At 36.7% G+C, this 7695-nt stretch overlaps 1 long non-coding RNA gene across 1 annotated transcript; it reads left to right on the top strand.

Annotated features, from left to right (window-relative positions):
* Positions 1-1924: 1924 nt before the first annotated feature.
* On the top strand, positions 1925-3711 carry LOC146922119 (uncharacterized). The gene is made up of 2 exons (XR_015010827.1): positions 1925-2021; positions 3518-3711. It is a non-coding gene; the product is annotated as an uncharacterized LOC146922119 (long non-coding RNA).
* The last annotated feature ends 3984 nt before the right edge of the window (positions 3712-7695 follow it).

Genomic DNA, 7695 nt, shown 5'->3' on the forward strand with positions numbered 1-7695 from the left:
TTGAATTGTTGAAAGATTATGATTTTGGGTTGAATTATCATCCAGGTAAAGCTAATGTTGTTGCAGATACTTTAAGTAGGAAAACTTTACATATGTCTGCGATGATGGTTAAAGAGTTGGAGCTGCTTGAACAGTTTAGAGACCTGAGTTTAGTTTGTGAAGTTGGGAATGTTGAAGATTAATAATGAATTTTTGAATAGTATTAAAGAAGCACAAAAAGTGGATGTAAAAGTTTATTGCTTGCAGATTTATTGATTGGTAGAAATCAGACTGAGGATAGTGACTTAAAAGTCGATGACCAGGGAGTGTTGCGATTTCGAGGCAGAATTTCTATTCCTAACAATGATGAGATGAAGAAGATGATTCTTGAAGAAAGTCACAGAAGTAGCTTGAGTATTCATCCGGGAGCTACAAAGATGTATCATGATTTGAAGAAGTTGTTTTGGTGGTCTGGGTTGAAACGTGATGTGGCACAATTTGTTTATTCATGTTTGATTTGTTAGAAGTCAAAAGTTGAGCATCAGAAACCTGCTGGGTTGTTGACACCTTTAGATATTCCAGAGTGGAAGTGGGATAGTATATCCATGGATTTTATGACGAGTTTACCGAATACTCCAAGAGGACATGATGCGATTTGGGTAATTGTGGATAGACTGACGAAGTCGGCCCATTTTATTCCGATTAACATCTGTTTTCCTGTATCTCAGTTGGCGGAGATTTATATTCGTGAGATTGTGAAGCTACATGGTGTTCCATCGAGCATTGTGTCAGATAGAGATCCAAGGTTTACTTCTAGATTTTGGAAGAGTTTGCAAGAGGCTTTGGGTTCTAAGTTGAGGTTGAGTTCGGCGTATCATCCGCAGACAAATGGTCAGTCAAAAAGAACAATTCAGTCGTTGGAGGACTTGTTGAGAGTTTGTGTACTTGAGCAAAGTGGAACTTGGGATAGTCATCTACCGTTGATAGAGTTCACGTACAATAACACTTATCATTCTAGGATTGGAATGGCACCATTCGAAGCTTTGTATGGTCGGAGGTACAAAACTCCGTTGTGTTGGTTCGAGTCAGGTGAAAGTGTAGTTTTGGGACCAGATATCGTTCAGCAAACTACTGAGAAGGTTAAGTTGATCCAAAAAAAGATGAAAGCGTCGCAGAGTCGACAAAAGAGTTATCATGATAAGCGTACGAAAGACCTTGAGTTTCAGGATGGAGACCATGTATTTTTTAGAGTCACTCTTGTGACTGGTGTGGGACGTGCATTGAAGTCAAAGAAACTGACTCCAAGGTTTGTTGGTCCGTACCAGATATCAGAACGAATTGGAACAATGGTGTATTGAGTGGGTTTACCACCACATCTTTCGAATTTGCATGATGTGTTTCATGTGTCACAACTTCGGAAGTATGTTTCGGATCCATCTCATGTGATTCCAAGGGATGATGTGCAAGTTAGAGATAACCTTTCGGTTGAGACCTTACCAGTGAGAATTGAAGGTCGTGAAGTGAAGAAGTTGAGAGGCAAGGAGATACCTCTTGGAAGGTCGTTTGGGGAGGAGTGACTGGTGAAAGTTTAACGTGGGAGTTGCAAAGTAAGATGCTGGAGTCTTATCCAGAGTTGTTTGCATGAGGTACATTTTCGAGGATGAAAATTTTATAAGTTGGGGAGAGTTGTAACGCCCTATTTATCTATTTAATTATTTTATTGGGTTTAGAGTCTAATTATATGATTTAATTGATTATGTGGTATGTTGTTATTTTGTTAAATGGCTTTATTTTATTATTTAGTAGAATATGATTAAAAATAGAATAATTAGACTTGAAAGGCTGAATTAGAATTTAGAGGAGTTTAGTGGAATTAAGTAGAATTAAGAGAATTGGTTAAGGAAATAAGTAAGAATAGGAAAAACTAAGAGTCAGAGAGTTTTTCACGTAAAACAAGTTTTTGGGAGAAAAGGGAGGAACCAAGAGAAGAGAAGAGTCAGAGAAGAGAAAGCTTGTAGAACCTTGTAAGCAACCAATCTAAGGTAAGGGTGGGATTAACTTTCTCTAATTTTAGGTTGTATAATTCAGAAATTGAGTTTAGCATGTTATTGTTTGTGAATTTGTGAATTTGGGAATTAGGTTTTGAAGCCGTAATTGGTTGTTAATAGAATAGAAAATCCATTGAATTGGTGTAGAATAATCATAGGTAGAGTTTTCTATCAATTTTGGGATTTGGGTTGATGAAAATTGGGATCGAATGGGGTCAAAAATTGAGATTTTGTATAAAACTAATTTTAAGTGTTTTTGGGAAATAAGTGATTCTAGGATAAGCTGTTTTGGAGATTTGAAAATATGATTTTTTTTTTCCAGTAAAATATGATAGGATTTATTGAATAGAACGCGTAGGTGAAAACAGAATTGGAATCGGGATAACGGTTGAGTTTTTACGTGCGAAATGGTAAAACCAGAAAGAAAAAAAAAAACCAGGACTGCATAGAGCTGCAGCACAGGTCACTGGCTACTGCCTGCCCACGCCTGGGCGCAGCTTCCCAGCGCCTGGGAGCAGCAAGACAGCCCTCATGGGTGACTGCTTTGTTGTGCTTTCGTTTGCGTGCTGTCAGGACTTCGTTTTTTGAGTTTTTGTGCTTTTTCACCCTTTTTCTGTTTTGAATTGGCCTTTGGTCTAAACATGAAAGTTTTATATAATTTTGTTAGCTTTCCAATAGTTTTGGTTTGGCTTCAAAATGATTTTTAGATTTTGAGTTATGATGAAAATACTCCAAGTGGGTCTTAGTAAAACTTTATGAAAATTCAGCATAACTATTTCTAGGTTAAACCAAAACTTATGGAGTGTCTCCAAACTTCAAGGCTTGTGTACTATGAGTTCAATTAAGGTGTTTAAGAGTATTTAACCTATGTTGTGATGACTCTAACTTGGTTTGATGTGAATATCTTTGATTGATGAATTATGATATTATGATGCGAAGTCGTTGTTGTTGTTGTTACCGCTGTTGTTGTCAATGTCGTTAAAGTTGTAAGTTGTTGTCGATGTCGTTGAAGTTGTTGGTTGTTGTTGCATTTGTTGTTGAGTCCATGCATAATCATTAAAGTTGGGGGCTTGATGCCCTGTTGAATGTATAATCATTCATATAAAGTTGGGGGCTTGATGCCCTGTTGAATGCATGATCATTCATACCATGTTGAGAGCCTATGCTCTATAAGTTGAGAGCATATGCTCTATAAGTTGGGGGCTTGATGCCCTGATTGGTACCACATGCATAGTGCATTGTCAAGTTGATGTTGTTGTCGTTGCATTGTCGTTGATGTCGAGTTGTCGGTGTTGTCGTCGTGTCGTCAAGTTGTTGAAATAATTAATGAGTTTTTATTGAGAAATTATGAGAATCATTAACATTGTTTAATTGTTGTTGTTTATATTGTTAAATTCTGTTGATGAATTATATGCTTATTATTATTGAATGTGAATCTCACCCCTTCTGTTTGAATGTTGCCTCTACGTGGGTAACGTGCAGATAACCAGGATTAACTGCTGATGTGAGTTGACTCTCTCACGCGTCGTCTTAGGGTCGCTCTAATAAGTAACAGGATGGGGATATTTGCATTGTTTTCCATTTGTTACGTATTACGATGAATTATGTTGATGAACTATTGAAATGGAATTTTTAAGAAGTTGTTTATGTTGAGGCCGTAGTGTCATTTTGTTGAATAATGAAATGTTTTTCCACTGCAATGTAATTTGAATTATTGATAAAAGATGTTTAAATAAATAATAATTTTACTCTATTTATCTTTTAAAGAAGTGTGACATCATGTTTAAGTTGAATACTCTGATTTTTATGTATTATTTTACATGTAGGGAAAACGGGGTGTTACAAACACTCATGTCACTAAATTCTTAAAAGTTACTACACTTACTTAAACCGTTAAAACACCGGATAATTCATATCTCTAAATTATTTCCATTAGTTATTTCTATCTTAGTAAAAATAATTGTTCTCACTAAAACACCAAAAATAACCTTCTAAAAAGAAAGATTAATTTACCCTCGCTCACCAAATGACCAAAATACCCCTAAGTCTAAAATGACTAAAATACCCTTCTTAAGTCAGAATCCAATAATCCCGAATAAAATACACACAGATACAAATAATCACACACAAACACATATGAACACACATTAAAACAAGGCTAAAATGCACATTTGGCTCCCTATGTTTGGCTCCGTAGCAATTTTGGCCCCCTATTAAAAAAAACCACTTTCCGGCCCCCTAACTTCACCCCCTTTTGCAACTCGTAAGCCCCCTCTAATTTTGACTCTGTCAAAGGCTATTATTGAATTAAATTTAAAGGAAAAAAATTATAGCAATAATTAATAGCGTTAGGATTAAATCAGTGGTCAAAATTAAAAAGGCTCAATTTAAGTGTTATTGTGTTCCTTCACATGTCTCTTTCATCTCTCTTTTGTATATGGGTTTCTCAAATCCAGATTATTTGTTCACAAGTTTCTCTCTCTCTCTCTCTCTCTCTCTCTCTCTCTCTCTCTCTCTCTCTCGTTCCTTCACAGGTCCCTTCATGATTTGTTTCTTTGTCACTTCAATTGATAAAAATATTGTTCATTTTTCTTTTGGAGTTTAAAAAATCTTGGGTTGCAGCACCTTGACTCTCAAGGACAATAATCCCAATCTTCCATGGGAATTCAACGATGCCAATAAAGCAAATGTTATGAATTTATAAACTGAGTGATCCTATATAGTTTCTTGAAGTTGTGAATACAAATGGGGATGGAGCCATGAAGGTGGTGGTTGTCGAGAGGAGTGAGAGAGGAGGACGTAGGGAGAGAAAGATGATGAATACGATGGCTGGATTTATGAGTTTTAGCGATTTTTTTATTTCTTTTTTATTTATTTAATTATGTAAATGGGAAACAGATCTGGTGGAGAACGAGAAATATGGTGGTTCCCCTTGTATTGCTGCCTCACCTTGCCGACGACATCTTCCTTTGTCATGGTTTTTGTCGGCGCCGATAGTGACTGTAAGAGAGAGAGCGACGAGGGAGGGAAGACGGTCGGATAGAGACAACAAGGGAGAGAGTGAGCGAGGGAGATAAATACAAGATGTCGGTTCACCGTCGCTGTTGGCAGAGAACAAAAATGGCGCTGGAGAGAAGGAGATGAACAAGTGAATTATGCAGGTTGAAGATGATGAAATGTAATTGGGTTTAAAGAAAACTATAAGCTAAGAGAGGGAGCATGTGATTCTTTTAATCTTGACCATTGATTTTTAATCTTGAGCCATGTGGCCTTTGACCGAGTCAAAATTAGAGGGGGCCTGTGAGTTGCAAAAGGGGGTGAAGTTAGGAGGCTGGAAAGTGGTTTTTTTTAATAGGGTGCCAAAATTGCTACGGAGCCAAACATAAGGGGCCAAAAGTGCATTTTAGCCTTAAAACAAATAAAATAAATCTGACGAAAATCGGGCTGTTACCATAACCAAAATCCATAATAACCAAATTCCAAAGATATCTCCCCCTTTGACAACATCAAAAAGGAAGAGACAAGTATTATGAAATGCATGTAGGGAACAAATGCCACAACAGGCCAAAGTAATATGAAAGTGCATGAAGATCAGAATAAATGTCACATAGAATGATGAAAATAATAGATAAACTCCAGTGCATCCATTCTATTGGGCATCATTTCCTGGGTCAAGGGAACCAGCGGCATCACCACCCCCAGGGAAGAAATCATTGGTTGAAACTCCAAGGCTTGTGTTCCACCTATGAAACTGATCTTTCATCTCATTGAATTGGGTCTCCTGGGTGTCAAACCTTTGGTGAATTTCCTGAAATTGAGTATCTTGATCATTAAATCGTTGTGTCATGAAGCTTTTTAGATCACTAATACTTTCCAGAACTTGAGTCATATCAGGACCATGTTGAACCACAGGAACCTCCGAATTATAATCAGAGTCACTGTCATCTTCAGCTTCTTCCATTTCAGCATCTCCATGTAAACAAGCACCCTCATGATTCAAGTATGCCCTCATTTCATCTACCACTGCAGGCTCAAAGTTTGCAGGAATTGCAATGTCGTCATAATACCAGACATCACCATCAGAGTAGAACCACTCATTTCTAGAATCTTGATAATAGTGCATCTTATTCACAGCAAAATTATCAATTCCATTCCTAGGGTTTGGCTTAGTTAAGAGAGGCTCAGATGTCATAATCTCATTTTCTTTTAGGACAAGACCTAGGAAGGAGGGGAAAGGCAGCTCATTGGAGATATCCATCTTATAGGTAACCATCCTATTGCACAAAAATAGTGGCCAATTCACCTTGATTCTATTTTTTATTAGCCACATCATCTGGAGATCAAAGTTATCAATTCTTCCAAAATTGTCTTGCTTAAAGATAATCATTTTAGCAATAATCCAGTACAGGATCCTATCATCACATTTTAGCTGCATGGCACTAAAGTTGGAATATTCTAAAGGGACAATGCAGGTCTTTGAAATACTTTGCACAAAAGAAACCTTGTCATATCCAGCAAACACATTCTCACTTTCAATGTCAACACCAGCACAATCTAGACCCGCTAAACTAGCCCATATACCAGGGGTTAAGGTAACCACACGATTCTTAAAGGGACAAACAAAACTAACATTATTTGGTTGTCTCTCAGCAATGTAACGCCCTATTTCTTTTAAAGCGATAAAACACGCGAATAAAACATTTATTCAAGAAATAGACATCACGTCTCCATAAGTTCACCGGAATATAACATGCATAAAAATTCAAACAACTACGCAGCAGATATAAATCATACATCTCCAAGTATACATGTCATAACCTCCAAATACATCAATACATAAAATCTCCAAATCTCGACATATGGGCAAAATCTCCATAACATAAATCCAGCATAATCAATCTAGAATAATCATAAAGACAGATATCCTAGATCAGAGCCTACTCTAAGAATCCAAAGACCGATAACGTTGATAGCTCTCGCTATCCAAGCACTTACCAAGCAATCAACAAAACTAAACCTGCACGTCGTCTACCCATTCATACAAATAGGTAGGCAGTCCACCACATACCACTGAGGGTTAGCTTCACATAAATCATAATCAACATAAACAAACATAAGCATTCTAGGATTTCATGCATAACACATAACCATCCCTCCTAGAATACTAGCATCACATGATTATTATCCCCCATTCCATACATCTCAAGCTATCACATTATTAACATAGCATAGCAAGCATATTCAATCTCTAATCAAGTCATCGACATAAACTCATCATTTATAAATATCAATCAATGAAAGGATTACTCACCTTATTCTTCATTTAGCTTACTTAACTCAACAAGTACAATTCATCATTTCGAAGTTATAAGCAAACAATCATCATCATCAAAGAAATCACCACATCATATATACACACACACACACACACATATACAATTCTCACCTCATTACTATTACCAAAATCATTATCATCAGATAGATTCACCAAGTGTATAAGCACAAGCAAGTAAGACATGCAATTAGAGCATAGTTAAATTATTCACAACCATAAAAAAAATCCACCAATGTACATATACACCAATCCACACAATCACAACATTCACCAAATTTCACCAATGCACAAATTCAACAAGTCACATATTCAATTATGACACGACTCATCAAC

This window comes from Medicago sativa, chromosome 5 (genome assembly GCF_051527215.1).
Source record: "Medicago sativa cultivar Bolivia chromosome 5, Bolivia_mono, whole genome shotgun sequence".
NCBI classification, from domain to species: Eukaryota; Viridiplantae; Streptophyta; class Magnoliopsida; order Fabales; family Fabaceae; genus Medicago; species Medicago sativa.